The sequence below is a fragment of the Pogoniulus pusillus genome, chromosome 4 (assembly GCF_015220805.1).
Source record: "Pogoniulus pusillus isolate bPogPus1 chromosome 4, bPogPus1.pri, whole genome shotgun sequence".
Taxonomy (NCBI): domain Eukaryota; kingdom Metazoa; phylum Chordata; class Aves; order Piciformes; family Lybiidae; genus Pogoniulus; species Pogoniulus pusillus.
In genome coordinates this window covers 5,313,200-5,329,565 of record NC_087267.1, presented here as the reverse complement: position 1 = coordinate 5,329,565, position 16,366 = coordinate 5,313,200, and the positions used below count along the sequence as shown (strand labels likewise).

The 16,366-nt window shown below is 40.5% G+C and overlaps 1 protein-coding gene and 1 long non-coding RNA gene across 3 annotated transcripts in view; one reads left to right on the top strand and one right to left on the bottom strand.

Moving 5' to 3' along the window:
• Positions 1-16,366, top strand: part of KCND2 (potassium voltage-gated channel subfamily D member 2) — a 306,979-nt gene that overhangs the window by 100,141 nt on the left and 190,472 nt on the right. The gene's annotated exons all lie outside the window — the stretch shown is intronic.
• LOC135174666 (uncharacterized) overlaps positions 4,740-16,366 on the bottom strand; it is a 136,534-nt gene continuing 124,907 nt past the window's right edge. Inside the window, exon 4 of the long non-coding RNA XR_010302050.1 lies at positions 4,740-5,030. This is a non-coding gene — a long non-coding RNA (uncharacterized LOC135174666). The remainder of the gene's footprint in view (positions 5,031-16,366) is intronic.

Sequence of the window (16,366 nt, the reverse complement as noted above, 5' to 3'; positions counted from 1 at the left end):
TAGGCCTTGAGCTCTCCCAGTGCTCCAAGGGACACCACTCCAAGCTTAGGTGGGCTCACTGAGCATTAATGGATTACTCACATGCTCTGAGTTCATCACGTGGTTTACCCTAATTCCTTCTAATAAAAGCTTTCATTAGAATTGTAGAATATCCTGAGTTAGAAGGGACCCATGAGAATCACTGAGCCCAACTCCTTATCAAATTATCAATCATGGAATGGTTTGGGTTGGAAGGGACCTCCAAAGGTCATCTAGTTCATGCCCCACTGCAGTCAGCAGGGACAGCTGCAACCACAGCAGGTTGTTCAGAGCCGCAAACAAGCTGACCTGGAACAGGTCCAGGCATGGGACATCTCCGTCTCCAGGATTTGACACTCACTATTTGCAATTCTATGCCTTAATTCAAACGTGTATGTTCATCTAGGTACACTATTTTGATATCATGTCTCCTACAGTAAGAAAAATCTTGTACTCTGATTAACTCCAGTTGCTTGGTAGCTTGTCCAAATAGAAGATGTTTGGGGCTGACTAGCTCTAAATTGGCTTTTGGAGCACCACTACATATAGAGCCCATAGTCCTAATTTAGGTCCCCAAGTTAGATGCCAGAAATTAGATGGTGTGAATAATCCACTCAGAGAACAAGCCATAGAAAAGAACAGCAGCTATGTATAAAATGTAGAGCAGCCTAATATAAATGTCCCAAACAAAAATGCTATATATCTATATTTGGTAAATGAGTCTGCTCCTAAGAGATGCTTGCACCCTTTCACAGAATCATAGAATCATAGAATCAACCAGGTTGGAAGAGACCTCCAAGATCATCCAGTCCAACCTAGCACCCAGCCCTAGCCAGTCAACCAGACCACGGCTCTAAGTGCCTCAGCCAGGCTTTTCTTGAACACCTTTAGGGACGGTGCCTCCACCACCTCCCTGGGCAGCCCACTCCAATGCCAATCACTCTCTCTGGCAACAACTTCCTCCTAACATCCAGCCTATACCTACCCTGGCACAACTTGAGGCTGTGTCCCCTTGTTCACTTCAAGAGGAGCTCTACACCTCCCAATATTTGGCCTTAAATGATCAAGCATTTGCATCCACTGCCATTCCCATACCTTATCTGATCTCAAGCAGGTTTACCAGAGGGATTGCACATCAGTTCCCTCTACAGGACTCTGAATTATTTAATCAATGTGCTTTATTCCACAAACCATTCCAACCATGCTTGCGAGGGTTTAAATCAAAAGACGACACTGCTACATGAGCAGCCCTGAGAGGAACAAAGCACCCTGCTGTATTCTCTGTGGTGTCAGATAGAAAAATGGCATCCACCACTTAGACCCATGGCATTAAGGATTGTCCCTAGTCTGATGTATTATTCTAATATTCTCCCAAGTTTTGTTATGATGTCACGTTGATCATGCTGCTCTTACTAAATTTTGAACCGGCTCGATTCCTGCTGGCAGGTACAGTAAAAGGGAGTGCTACAGCTGACAGCAAGCATCTGTCATTAGAACTGTCAGGAAGATAAACACAAAAGAGATAAAAATTCATAGGATTTTTAGCTTCTGTATCTCTGCCATGTCTCTTGTTAAAGTGGGTACCTCAATTATGGGCAGGAAGCAACATTTTTTTTTAAAGCAAAGCAATGGTTATAAGGAATGTAAATATATTTCTTTAACATGGTAACAGTATCATTTCAGACTCTCTTTCTCCCCATTACTGACATTGTAGAGATCATTTCCAATTTTCAAATCTAAAGCCCATCCCACTGTTTCTAAAACCACAAAGATAGTATTTACTTAGGAAAAGTAATAACTTTTAAACATTTTTTGGGCATTTTTAATGCCACTGCTTGATTTGCTACACTTCTAATGCTTTAAAAATGGAAACATTTACCCTAAAATTATTGCTTTCTGATTTACAAATATTATTTCTATTGCTTGATAAATAAACCTCATCATAGAATCATCCAATCATAGAATCAACCAGGTTGGAAGAGACCTCCAAGATCATCCAGTCCAGCCTAGCACCCAGCCCTAGCCAGTCAACCAGACCATGGCACTAAGTGCCTCAGCCAGGCTTCTCTTGAACACCTCCAGGGACGGTGGCTCCACCACCAACCTGGGCAGCCCATTCCAATGCCAATCACTCTCTCTGCCAACAACTTCCTCCTAACATCCAGCCTGTACCTCCCCCGGCACAACTTGAGACTGTGTCCCCTTGTTCTGTTGCTGGTTGTCTGGGAGAAGAGACCAACCCCCACCTGGCTAGAACCTCCCTTCAGGTAGTTGTAGACAGCAATGAGGTTCCCTCTGAGCCTCCTCTTCTCCAGGCTGCACACCCCCAGCTCCCTCAGCCTCTCCTCATAGGGTTTGTGTTCCAGGCCCCTTGCCAGCTTTGTTGCCCTTCTCTGGACACGTTCCAGCACCTCAACATCTCTCTTGAATTGAGGAGCCCAGAACTGGACACAGGACTCAAGGTTTGGCCTGACCAGTGCTGAGTACAGGAGAAGAATAACCTTCCTTGTCCTGCTGGCCACACTACTCCTGATCCAGGCCAGGATGCCATTGGCTCTCTTGGCCACCTGGGCACACTGCTGGCTCATCTTCAGCCTACTATCTATCACTATCCCCAGGTCCCTTTCTTCCTGACTGCTCTCCAGCCGCTCTGTCCCCAGAGTGAGAATGTGCAACATCCTGGTGACAGAAAACCAAATTAAATTATACAAATAAACACAGAATGAATCTGAGCTAAGGCAGTAAGTACAATCTCAATTATGTTATTACAAAAGCCTTTTGGTTTTGACTTTCCAAAAAGAATAGCATTCTGGAGGCAGATTGAGGTTTTTTTCCTCCTCGGATTTCTCAAGTTTAAAAAAATCCTGTGATGAGGAATCATCCTGACAGATCTATGATTTATTCATAAGACTTTGAAGAGCATGGACATGGTGGCATTAGTATTTTGGTTTTCTCTGATGAATAAAAACAGAAGAATCTTGATACATAGTGGATCTCATTGTATCAGTTCCTTTGGGCCAAGAGTTCTACAGCTCTGCTCCTCCTCTATGTCCCTGTCCAGGACTACTTCAGTTGCTCATCACAGTTGTGTATTTTACTTTCTCAAGATATTAACCTTCAGGCAACTTTTAGGAAATTGTCTGCCACATCATTGTTACTCTCCTTCCAAATCTCTACTCTTCCACCTTATGTGCTGAGAAATTTGAGTTCCCTTCTTTGTTCAATACCACTTATAAAAGGACCCCAAGCAACTTCTCACTTTTATCCTTCCTTCTGTCTTCCTTCCTTCTTTCAATAGCAATCAGTAAGAAACCAACATGTACACAAACCCTATGAGGAGAGGCTGAGGGAGCTGGGGTTGTTTAGCCTGGAGAAGAGGAGGCTCAGGGGGGACCTCATTGCTGTCTACAACTACCTGAAGGGGCATTGTAGCCAGGTGGGGGGTGGCCTCTTCTCCCAGGCAACCAGCAACAGAACAAGGGGACACAGTCTCAAGTTGTGCCGAGGGAAGTATAGGCTGGATGCTAGGAGGAAGTTCTTCCCAGAGAGAGTGATTGGCATTGGAATGGGCTGCCCAGGGAGGTGGTGGAGTCACCGTCCCTGGAGTTGTTCAAGAAAAGCCTGGATGAGGCACTTAGTGCCATGGTCTGGTTGACTGGCTAGGGCTGGATGCTAGGTTGGACTGGATGATGTTGGAGGTCTCTTCCAACCTGGTCCATTCTATGATTCTATGTAGCATGAACTCTTGACCAGTATTTTGTCAGATAAACCTGAAGTATCCACAGTTCTCTCTATGCATGAAAATAATGGCAACATCTTCACTGAATAAACTTACAGAAATGCAGTAAGTTTTCATATTATAATATATAAATGTAGTTTAAAATATTAACATTTCCTAATTGGCTTTGTATTTCAATAAACAGCATCAATTTGAGTGGAAGAAGATAGGGTGCACTTGTGGTTCCCATCATAAATCTTATTTAGTAGTGTGAATTATTAGATTTCTGCATTTCAAAAACGTTTCTCCTGATGAATCTCATTTGGCTTGGCTTCTTTGGCTAATTTGGCAATGGTAAGTTGCTTTGTAGGTCAAGTTGCATTGAATGGGGAATTGAGTGTTTAATGTATTTGAAATACCAAGCTGTAAGAACAGATTTCACAGTATTACTTGAATCACTTCCATATGTTATAGCAATCTCAATACTTGATGAACAAGCACATCTACATAACACCAAACACAATCAGGCTTTAGGACCTTTTTTTTTTTGCCTTTGTATCCTAGAAATATAATAGGCATTAAAATAAAAATCACAGAATCATAGAATCAACCAGGTTGGAAGAGACCTCCAAGATCATCCAGTCCAACCTCACTAAGTGCCTCATCCAGTCTTCTCTTGAACACCTCCAGGGATGGCAACTCCACCACCTCCCTGGGCAGCCCATTCCAATGGCAAATCACTCTCTCTGTGAGAAAGTGAAGTGGAGCATGTTAGAAAAATCTCTATAGTCATTGTACTAGCAATATGTACTTTTACATGAAGCCATATAAATTCTGTATTTTAAATCCCTATTGTTATGTAATCAATTTAAAAAAATAATCCAGTGTCTGGACAAACCTAAGTCATAACTGTAGAGAACAACTTAAAATCATCTAACCTGCAACAGACAGTTACAAAAATTCATTGTCAATTTATTCTCTTTCCAGAGGCAAATTGTGGTGTATATTAAATAGAAAATGGCATCAGAGTATGCATTTTTCTCACTGTAGCATTCTATTTCTCAGGAAACAACCTCATGGGATATGCTGTGTGATACAAGGAATAAAAGTTGCATTCAGTCTTAATTGGTTTCTTTCACGGTTTTGTACATACTCACTTGTGATTCAAAGAGGGCACATGCTTTTATTTCCTGTTTGTTTTCATTTTTCAGTTACAAATGTTCTTTTGAGTGCATTTTTCCTCTGAAATGAAAAAGGGTTTGTCACATCTGGCTACCTCCAAAAAGGACATCCCCTAAAGAGAGTAAAAAAGAGTCAAAGTCATAATGAGTTTTAATCCCAGTTTAATTCTTTCAGAACTTTCAGGGACCACTACAAAATGCTAAAACAGATGGATCCTGCTGAAATCCTTCCCAGTAATCATGCAATACTGACTTGCACAAACCCTCATTATTTTCAGTATCTCTGCATAAGCTTTGATAGAATACTTAGTAGTTCACAGATCCATGTTGTCTGCTGACTTTTGAAATTTGAATGAAAGTGTGTTCTATCCTTGCTACTAACAGAGACAAGATTTCATGTGTGCACTTGTCAGTGGAAGGGTCCTTTGGGATCATCATGAATGATGTCATAGCAAATACAAGCAGGAAAAACTACCTAGAAATGTTTGCATCTAACTTCTTGCAGTTAAGGTACAACATGACTGCAAAGGGAGAATATGTTTCTCTTTTTATATTACATCAGTGGTTTTTGTTAGATAGGGACAAGGAGGATCCATGTGAGTAAATGGAATTGATGCATTAAATTACAGTTTATTTCTCTGCTTCTTTAGTGCAAAATTCTGGCTTCTATACTAGTGGTGTAACGATCCAGTGATCACTGATAGAAGAATAATGGCAAAGTGTTCAGCTTTCCATTTACATAGTTTAAGACTTTGTATGGCCCATTTTTTTCTCAGTGATGTTGATTTCCAGGGAGAGGCTTCCCACTCAGTAGGAAATTATGTAAATCTCCCTGGTTAATCACCACCTGACATTTTGCCTTGACAGGGCTGATGCCTTTGCTCAGCTGATGTCTGTAACCTGCCTTCTCTGTGTCACTTTGTTTGGACAGCTTTTACCATGAACAAAGACACTGCAAGAAGGATGTACACATTCAAACAGAATAAAAGTTATTTTTGTCTCTTGCAGATAGCAGAGAATCTGGACAAACAAGAAAGGAAAATAAGTATTAATGTGCTTACAGCCCACAGTAAATCATGCAGCAAGTCTGTGCTGGCCAGACAGCTTGATGGCAGGTGTGAAAGGGTCAGCCTCCATTGCTAAGCCTCAGTGCTGGTGATGTACCATCTTTATACCTTCTTATGTCAGTATTTTTCTCCTGGAATCATTGAGATGCCAACTATCCCTGTCTCAACAATCTTACCTCTGCTTGTCATTTTAGCCTTGTTTTCTAGCTTAGTATTTTTTCACAGCTCTTTCTCACAACTTAGCTTTTTTCTTAGAAGTTTGAGCCAAGATTACACAACTATGTTATATTGAAAGCAGTCCTTAAATTTCAGACAGCTCTGAGAGGACTCATAGGAAAGAGTTTACACACCAATGACATTGGGAAACTAATGTTTAGTGAGGAAAGGTTCTACACTTTTAAGTAGAAAAGATGAAGAGATGTTCATCCCTAACTGTACAATAGACAGACTTACATGAAATTAAAGTGGCTAAAGCCTCACCTTTGTCATGGCTAAATTTTAGGACGAAAATCTAAATGGAAAAGTCAAAGCACCTCTCAGGCACATTGACCTCTGTGCACTGAGTATTTTGAATCCCTCTGTTTTCCTTCAGATTCACCCCAAGGAATTTATCTATAACATATCCAGGCTTCCTCTGCCTAGGAGATTAGAAGACCATCTGCTCAGGTTTAGACAACACAGTAGTTAAAATGCTGGCATCCTTCCTGCTCTAGCACCTTCATGACTGTTGCCACCGAAGGAGGGGAATAAGAGATAGCACCTCCACGTGTGTGAGGGGAGGGAGGAGTGCTGAACATCGACAACATGTTAATGAGTAGGAGAATGTGTAGATGGAGGAAGGGAAAGATTTAGCTGGCGTAGCAGAATATCAAGTGAGAAGCAAATGAAAGTACTCTATCCAAAAAGTGAAAGAAAAGGGAATTGAGTCCCACAGAGGATAAAAAGAAAGTTAAAAAATGGAATAGGTCAAAAGGAAATGGACTGAATGCCATAGCTGTGCCAAGGCCTCCCATGAGAGGGGTCCAGAGGAATGAGATCTGTTCATCCAGCAGAACTAAGATGTCCAAAGAGAACAGGCCACAGATCCTGCCTGGAAATTAAATGGAAAAGAAAAAAAAATCCTAGAGTAGAAAATTTGTACTAGATCATCATTATCATTCCAGAAGAGTAGGCTTTTTATATGCAGCATAACTCAAGATAAGGAAAGATAGGCTAGGATATGTATGTAGAAGCACACAGAGACAGGGATCGGTGATTTAAACCATCAGTGAATATACAGCAGGTAGAATTCATGTCAGGCAAGCGTGATATCATCTGTCACATTTAAGTTTCCACAGGATGACTGGAAATAGATATTGGCAGCTTCCTGATTAAAGCCAGGAATCTGAATATTCAAACCCACCCATTTCCTTGCTATTATAGTCATCGTTTCAGTTTACTTTGTCTGTATAGAGACGGTGAAAATACATCAGTATATCCTTAAGAAGCTTTGTGGTATAACAATAAATGGTTAGGGGTTATTCTTCAAAGGGATTTATTATGTTTCAAATCCTTCCTAAGGCAATTTTCTTTCCCTGAATATGCAGTAAGTTAACCTGCTAGTCTTAAGCTCTGTTTCTTTCTCCACACTAAACCAAATGTTGAAACTGTCATTCTCCTTTGCATCTGAAAGAAACAAAAACCTAAAGTAAAAAAAAAGAGGTTTTATAAATGCTGGAAAACAATTTAGGAGACTAATATCACAAATGTTTTAAAAATTCATTAAGCATTTAGACAAATCACAGTATCACAGTATCACCAAGGTTGGAAGAGACCTCACAGATCATCAAGTCCTACCCTTTACCACAGAGCTCAAGGCTAGACCATGGCACCAAGTGCCACGTCCAATCCTGCCTTGAACAGCTCCAGGGACGGCGACTCCACCACCTCCCTGGGCAGCCCATTCCAGTATCCAATGACTCTCTCAGTGAAGAACTTTCTCCTCACCTCGAGCCTAAATTTCCCCCAGCATAGCTTGAGACTGTGTCCTCTTGTTCAGGTGCTGGCCACCTGAGAGAAGAGAACAAATGACTTTGTTGTTCCTAGATTTGTATAGTCAAAATGCATAAACTCCAAAAGACTATGTTGTTGTAATGGGTTCCTAAGCAGAAAAATCTTGGCCATTAGCAAACTACTCATTTAATCAAGCAACAATATACAAATGTGATACTCTTCCAATACATTGAACTCAGAAGTCACCACTGAGTGCAGTTATTGCAAGACAGAAGCTGTGGAGAGCTTGTTTTAAAATTGCCTGTTTTCATTAGAAAAGAAAGGAAAGACAGCCCTGCTACCAGGAAATGATAGCAGTGTCTATCCTAAAAATTGTCTGATGTTACTTTTCTGTATCTTTTTAGTGTAAATATCACACTATCACAGTATCACCAAGGTTGGAAGAGACCTCATAGCTCATCAAGTCCAACCCTTTACCACAGAGCTCAAGGCTAGACCATGGCACCAAGTGCCATGATGCTATTATCTGTTGTAGTTACCAGAAATATACATTCATGCCTAAAGGTTATTAATGTCATAAAGTTTCTATTTAATAACTCTGTAATTTAGCTAATATAGTTTTATATGAATATCTTTATTTATATATGTAATTATTTATACATTATGTAAAGATAATGCTCTGAGAATATGATTATTTGAAAGATGAGAATGGGCTGCCCAGGGAGGTGGTGGAGGCACCGTCCCTGGAGGTGTTCAAGAAAAGCCTGGCTGAGGCACTTAGTGCCATGGTCTAGTTGACTGGCTAGGGCTGGGGGATAGGTTGGACTTCCTGATCTTGGAGGTCTCTTCCAACCTGGTTGATTCTATGATTCTATGATTCTATTGCAAGACTAGGTGGCATACATAAACTACCTTTAAACCAATATGCAACTCTGTTGTAACAGATCCTTAGCTGATTTCTGCATCGTGCCTTTTTCATAAATATGCTTTTTGGAACATAGACTCTTTGTGAATCTGCTCCATGGCAGGTACCAACTCTGTATTGGGTGTCTATGTTCTTGTTAGAGATCTCATACTGAAATTTTCACATGACTGATAGCAAAGATTTTTGCCATCATTTTGTCATTCTTAGTTAATAAAATGAGCATTTGAAAAGGATAGGCATCAATTCAGGATTTAAAACTTCTGTTTAGCAGTCATTCAAAGTCAGTGTACTCTCTGCTATAGTTCTAGGATTAATTGCCCCAAACCATGGAAAAGTCAAGGTCTTCTGCAGTGACATTTCAAACTCTTTTTTTGTTCCAATCATCAAACTTTAAAGAAGCAAAAGCTGCACTGTGGCATAGTTGCTAAAAGGGCAGATACAAGTCCAATTTCATTCATGTTTGGACCATAGTGTCTTGTTCAGCATAAAAGCTCAGTATTTTCATTAAGCTTTTGAATAGCATTATAGTAGTCTCAGCTTCAGGACTGTCTTGGAAGGTGTAAATTGAAAACAAATACTAAAGTGTGTACATATTTTTCTTTTGAAGTCTGAAATCTACCAACTACATTGAAAATATATCTCTTGTTTGACTACAGCAAGGTAAATAAAGATCCAAATGTTTGACAACAAACACGAGCCTTCATGAGAATAAAGTTTAAAAGTGATTTAAATCCCTTCATATACAGACTTGTATCCAGAAAAATCACAACTATTGATAAAATTTAAGCAATGTACATAGAAGTTTTAGATCCCACAGGAAAAAAAATACTTTTGGGAGGTCAAGGTCTTCTATGATGAACTCTTGAAATTAATTGCAGTAAAAATAAGTTGATGTTGATGTTGTTGTTTGTTTTCTTGTGGCTTCTTAGATGCTGACTTTTAACCACTCCATTTTGGTTTCTGTTGTAGGTTGCAGGAAAATTTAGAAAATGTACCTAAACTCTAAATAGGATCATTGTATTCCAGTTGAAGTGTGTTAGCCATGAATTTACTTCACAGAATCTCACAGAGCGGTCTGGGTGGAAAGGGACTTCCAAAGGTCATTTAGTCCAGCTTGTTGATAGATGTTTTTTTGATGTCAACTAAACACTGATGTTCATTTTTCTATGGAACTGTTAGGTAATTTGGTGGTCTGTGTCCTGAAATTGGTGTAGATGTGCATGTGAAAGTGAACAAGCTTATCTCACTATTTCCTTCTTTTTTACCCTTCAGACTAAGGGGAAAAAAAGTGTTGCTCAATTTCTTTACACTAATGGTTCTCACAGAGTGCTTAACATTCAAGCTGCACTCACCTCCTTTAAATCCAAGCATATATTAGACTTCTAGGATTTGATCAGGGGACGTCTGTTAAAATATGAGTAACATCTTGATGATGCTCAGTTTTACAACTTTCTCCTACGTTAAATATTCCACTGACACCCTTTAGGACATATATGAAATCAAATTGCCTTTTTGTGTCAGAAGGAGATAAAGAGTGAAGAGATAATGGTGGAGCGTGGGTCAGTCTTTCAAGCTGAGAATATTTGCAGATATTTGGAAAACTTTAAAAAAAATACTTTCAGTTTCCTTCACTTTCAGATGGTTTGAGAAAATATAATGGAAACTTTCTGAAATAGAAAGAAAAAAAGTCTATAAAGTTCTTCTCCTGAGAGACCCATGCTTTTTTCCATATATTTTCAGATATGGACCTTAGTAGGCTGGCTCATACTTTTGCTACCTTCAGGCAAGACAGTTAAATATGCCTATTATGGGCTAGGCTGAAGAGATAAATAGTGGCGAACTCAGTGGCCACCTGTTATTGAGAATAATAGACACTACAAGTCCACAATTCACTTATTGAATGACATAATCATAGAATCATAGAATCAACCAGGTTGGAAGAGACCTCCAAGATCATCCAGTCCAACCTAGCACCCAGCCCTAGCCAGTCAACTAGACCATGGCACTAAGTGCCTCAGCCAGGCTTTTCTTGAACGCCTCCAAGGGACAATGACTCCACCACCTCCCTGGGCAGCCCATTCCAATGCCAATCACTCTCTCTGGGAAGAACTTCCTCCTAACATCCAGCCTGTACTTCCCCCAGCACAACTCGAGACTGTCCCCAAATCACTAAAGAAATAGATAAGTTCTCCTACTTGAAGATTTGTTGTTTGAGTTTTCATTTCTTATACCCTTTTGCATTATAGTGTACAGGTAGGTTCATGTTTAAAGGGATTCTTCTTTAAAATGTAAAATTATTGACCATCACTGTGGTTTTCTCTAAATCCTTTTTAAAACAAACCAACCAACCAAAGGCAAACCAACCAAAAGCAAACTAACCAAACAAATACACAAACAAAAAAGAAACTCCCAATCAAAAAAACAGAAAAAAAAAAAAACCCTAAACATCATCTTTTTAAATGTCACCTAAATTCAAGACAGGATTCCTTCCATATACATAGGTAATTTGTAACTGTTATTTAATTGCAAAATATTATAATGAGGCAAGATAATCTGGACTGTCACATCTGAAGGTCTTCTTCCTTCACAGCTTTTGGTATTCACATAGGAATTTTTGTCATGGTAAACAAATTCATCAAAAGAATTCTCAGCTGTGTTTTGGTGAGAGTAAATGCATTTGTGTAAAACACCAGTGAAGCCTAACTAGTTCATTAGAATGTGGTCATCCATAACAGCAATAACACAGCCTGGAGTCAGTATTAAATGCTGAAAGCCCACATAAAACACCTACAGATGGAAATTGTGTGAAACGTTGATATCCTTTCTCCTGAGCTGAAGCACAAGAAGTGAGACATGTGAATACTTGCTTTAAATCCATTCTATATCTTCAAATGAAGCACAAGCAGAAGTAAACTAAAAGGACCCAGGCACCTCTAGACTCATAGCTGAAGTAGTAAATGGTCACATCCTGAAGTGCTTAACTATAGCACTCTGACCTAGTTCATTAATAAAAAAAATAGCTTCAGTCAAATCCTGATAAACTAAAGCTGTTAAGCATTTTTCTCCTGCTTTGTACTGCAGTACAATTTTACCATAAAACCATAGCCACCACTTGCCAACACATCACACCCTATCACAATTCTGCACCACATGAGAGATCAGCAATTTCCTGCAATGGGCTATCATCTGCTACACTCAACCAAGCACACGCTGCTATAGCATGTCCTTGGCTGGCTGCCAGACCACTTCAGCACTCTACAACACTCCATGTCCAGCTCATAACTCAGCCTACTAGTATCAGGGTACCATAATGGACATCATTGTGTGAAGGATTTAGCACAGCTGTAGAATGGTGCAGCTGACACTCTCATCATGATACATCACCTTATAAAAACAGCAATATCCACAAGAGGAGAAATAGAATGGCTGGCCAGATAAGGGTGCAGCCAACTATCTCCTGTTGGTCTCCAAACCTCTGTATCACATTAACATATCACATTTCAAACTGCATTTTGGAAGCTGAAAAACATACTGTGACATTTGATATGTAAAGCTATCATAAAATTCATAGGCCAAAGCCTGGCCTGCCTTACACCCATATAATGCCATTGAATTTACTCTGTCCAGTAAGTGCCCAGCAGGTGTACTAATTTCAGCAAAATATTCTGTGTCATGTTACGTAGCCTTCCACATGAACTGCAGTGGCAGGCTGCATGGAAGGAGATGAAATCCACAATGCACTGAGAAGTCCATCTAGGCTCTCAATTGAACCTGATGGTATGATGAAGTCAAAATAGAAAGTCCACCAGAAACAAACAAAAAACAACAAAAGATGTCACTTTTAAATTTGCTTTATGTGAGGAATTAAAATGATTGGGTTTTAGGCAAGGAATGCTGAAGACCACCTGAGAAAGTGTATTGGGCAATGAGTTTTGACTAAGCAATTGACACTCTGACTGAATGATGTTACACAACACTAATACAACCAGATTCATCGTCACTGATGAGCATCTCTTATCTTCCCTTTGATTTAGGGCTGAGTTTTAAAGTCTGCTAAATCCATCACATTGGTTAACCTTAGAAGGATTGGATTAGGATTTTACTTTTGTCAGGAAAGGAGTGTGGATTTTTCCAGCTTTCTGAGAGTAGGGATGGAACATTCATGAGGCAGGTTGTTTCAAGTCTCAGTATACAAGATGATGCCTTTTTCACACATCAGTTTGTTTCTGGACATCCACAGGTGTAAGTACAGATAGGGGTGTCATCTCCCAAAAGGGTGGGAGAAGGTGAGAAACACTATAATGAATGCAAGGAGGTGATGTCCTAGCTGTAATCAAAGGTGAGGTACAGAATGGGGCATGCCTCTCTTCTGCAGGTTTGCCTTAGGTCCCTCAATTAATCTGTACGTGGGACAATCCTCTAGAAAGTGGAATAAATTAAGGAATAGTGAACTGTACTGAAAGAGTTGTGCCACATTACTCCCAGGTGAATTAGCATAAATGGTCTTTACTGCTGAAGAAAACCATATGTCTGGCCTCCTCTCTATCATCTCACACGTTAAATACAAGTTTTACCTTTCTCTGACATATTTTGTCTTGTGATCTTCAGCAACTCCAGGTTCAGTGTGTGATGAAAATCCAGAATATTGTTTGGATGGTGAGCAGCATTTCTAAGCACTCAGGAGCCAGGTAGTCTATAGAAGAGTACGGTACATGCACGGAATAAAGCAGATGAGCTTTGGCTCATCTAGGCTATGATTCAATGAGATATTTAGAAGAGATACTCACAGCCTAGGTTTATAGCCCATTAGTGAAGTGATTAAGAGTCTTTCATTAAAAAATAAACTCTGTGCAAAGTCTTGTTCTTCAGCTAACATAGAACATTAATGTATTTTGCTTTGGATTAAGACACAAGGTGGATGTCCAAGAAAGTTTGTAACACCTGTTGTGAGATACTCTCCTACTAACACAGCCCCTCCTAAATTTGCAACATGATTATCCTTTCTCATACATTCTGGTGAGAGGCCTTGAGCACAAGCCCTATGAGGAGAGGCTGAGGGAGCTGGGATTGGTTAGTCTGGAGAAGAGGAAGCTCAGGAGAGACCTTGTTGCTGTCTACAACTACCTGAAGGGTGGTTGTAGCCAGGAGGAGATTGCTCTCTTCTCTCAGGTGGCCAGCACCAGAACGAGAGGACACAGCCTCAGGCTGTGCCAGGGCAAATTTAGGCTGGAGGTGAGGAGAAAGTTCTTCCCTGAGAGAGTCATTGGACACTGGAATGGGCTGCCCGGGGAGGTGGTGGAGTCGCCGTCCCTGGAGCTGTTCAAGGCAGGATTGGACGTGGCACTTGGTGCCATGGTCTAGCCTTGAGCTCTGTGGTAAAGGGTTGGACTTGATGATCTATGAGGTCTCTTCCAACCTTGGTGACACTGTGACACTGTGATTCTCAAATTTGTGTTGTAGGAAGTTTTTTAATAATGTAAATGAAGAAAATGTCCAACTCAAATGACTAGATTTTATTCCAAACCAATGTTTTCTACAAGTACTAAAATCATCTTTTCCCTTCTGCCTCTTCCTGATATTCTCTACATTTTAACATTTATAAATCATCTTCCAAAATGCAAGTTTGAGTTTTTTGTGGAAGTTTAGACCTCATGCCTCATTCTAGGAAAGAACTTAGACTAAAGGGAGTAATTATAGTTGTCTCTTTATATTTTTTTAAGCAGTTGAACATTTGGTTAAGATGAATGATGTTCAGTGTTGAAATCTAAGGGAATTAGGAAATCAGCCATCCAGGAAATAATTGGAGGTGATGCATGCTTAGGCTGACTTTGCAGTACAACGTTTTTGGACCTGCAAGCTTAACTATGTCTCTTTTACTGGCACTGCTTGCACAGTACTTAAATGGCTAGACTAACAGCAATATATTATATCCTCTCCGTGGTCAAGGTAATTACTCTTTATGCGGTCAGAGTTCCTTACACTAAAATAACTGCTCTAACTGCCTTTTCTGTATGGAAAGACAAGAAGGGTTGACTCTGTTTATAGAGAGTGATGAAAAGCATTGTATTTGGATGGCAGTTAACCTAATATTTCACCATCCTGCCCCTGGAATATGGAAATATAAAGCTGTATGGAAAATCATTACTCTGTTCTGTTAGGTGTCAGTGAAGTCATGCTGATAGAGAGGGAGATGATGGTTGTCACTAAACAAATGACTGTAGAAAAGTCATGAACACTCCAGTTCCTTTAGGTATTTGTTGTCAAGCTGAAGTGAAAGAGGTCTTGATAGCAAGAGTCATTGAAATCTAGATCAGTTCCCTTCTTCAGTAAGGGCAGAGGCACCTTTGTGCAAGGGAAATTTTTCTCAAGGGTAAGCAGGAGCAGAAACAGAAAATAAAACTTACAAGAGAAAATAAGTGGCAGCTTTGTTAACCCTACTTTATCCTGTCAGAAATGTGATGTCTGATTGAGTCACAATTTATGATAATCCCAGTCATACTCATGCAATATTTAGATATCAGAACATGGGAAATAGAGTGAGATAAAATCATAGAATCATAGAATCAACCAGGTTGGAAGAGACCTCCAAGATCATCCAGTACAACCTAGCACCCAGCCCTATCCAGTCAACTAGACCATGGCACTAAGTGCCTCATCCAGGCTTTTCCTGAAGGCCTCCAGGGACGGTGCCTCCACCACCTCCCTGGGCAGCCCATTCCAATGCCAATCACTCTCTCTGGCAAGAACTTCCTCCTAACATCCAGCCTATACTTCCCCTGACACAACTTGAGACTATGTCCCCTTGTTCTATTGCTGCTTGCCTGGGAGAAGAGGCCACCCCCCACCTGGCTACAACCTCCCTTCAGGTAGTTGTAGACAGCAATGAGGTCCCCCCTGAGCCTCCTCTTCTCCAGGCTAAACACCCCCAGCTCCCTCAGCCTCTCCTCATAGGGTTTGTGCTCCAGGCCCCTCACCAGCCTTGTTGCCCTTCTCTGGACATGCTCCAGCACCTCAACATCTCTCTTGAATTGAGTGGCCCAGAACTGGACACAGTCCTCAAGGTGTGACCTGACTAGTGTTGAGTACAGGGGAAGAATAAACTCCCTTGTCCTACTGGCCACACTGTTCCTGATGCAGGCCAGGATGCCATTGGCTCTCTTGGCCACCTGGACACACTGCTGGCTCATCTTCAGCCAGTACCCACAGGTCCCTTTCTTCCTGGCTGCTCTCCAGCCACTCAGTGCCCAGCCTGTAGCGCTGCTTGGGGTTGTTGTGGCCAAAGTGCATCCTTAATATAACTGGAAAAACTAATTGATTTTTGGAAGTATAAATGGCTACTAAATATTTTGTTAGGCTATGAATATGAGGAAAATTTAGACAGCTACCACTTTTGCTTTTTTCATGCAGATGATGGGGCTTTATTTTAGGAAATTATTTGTAATACTGAATATGCATTTCTGTAGAA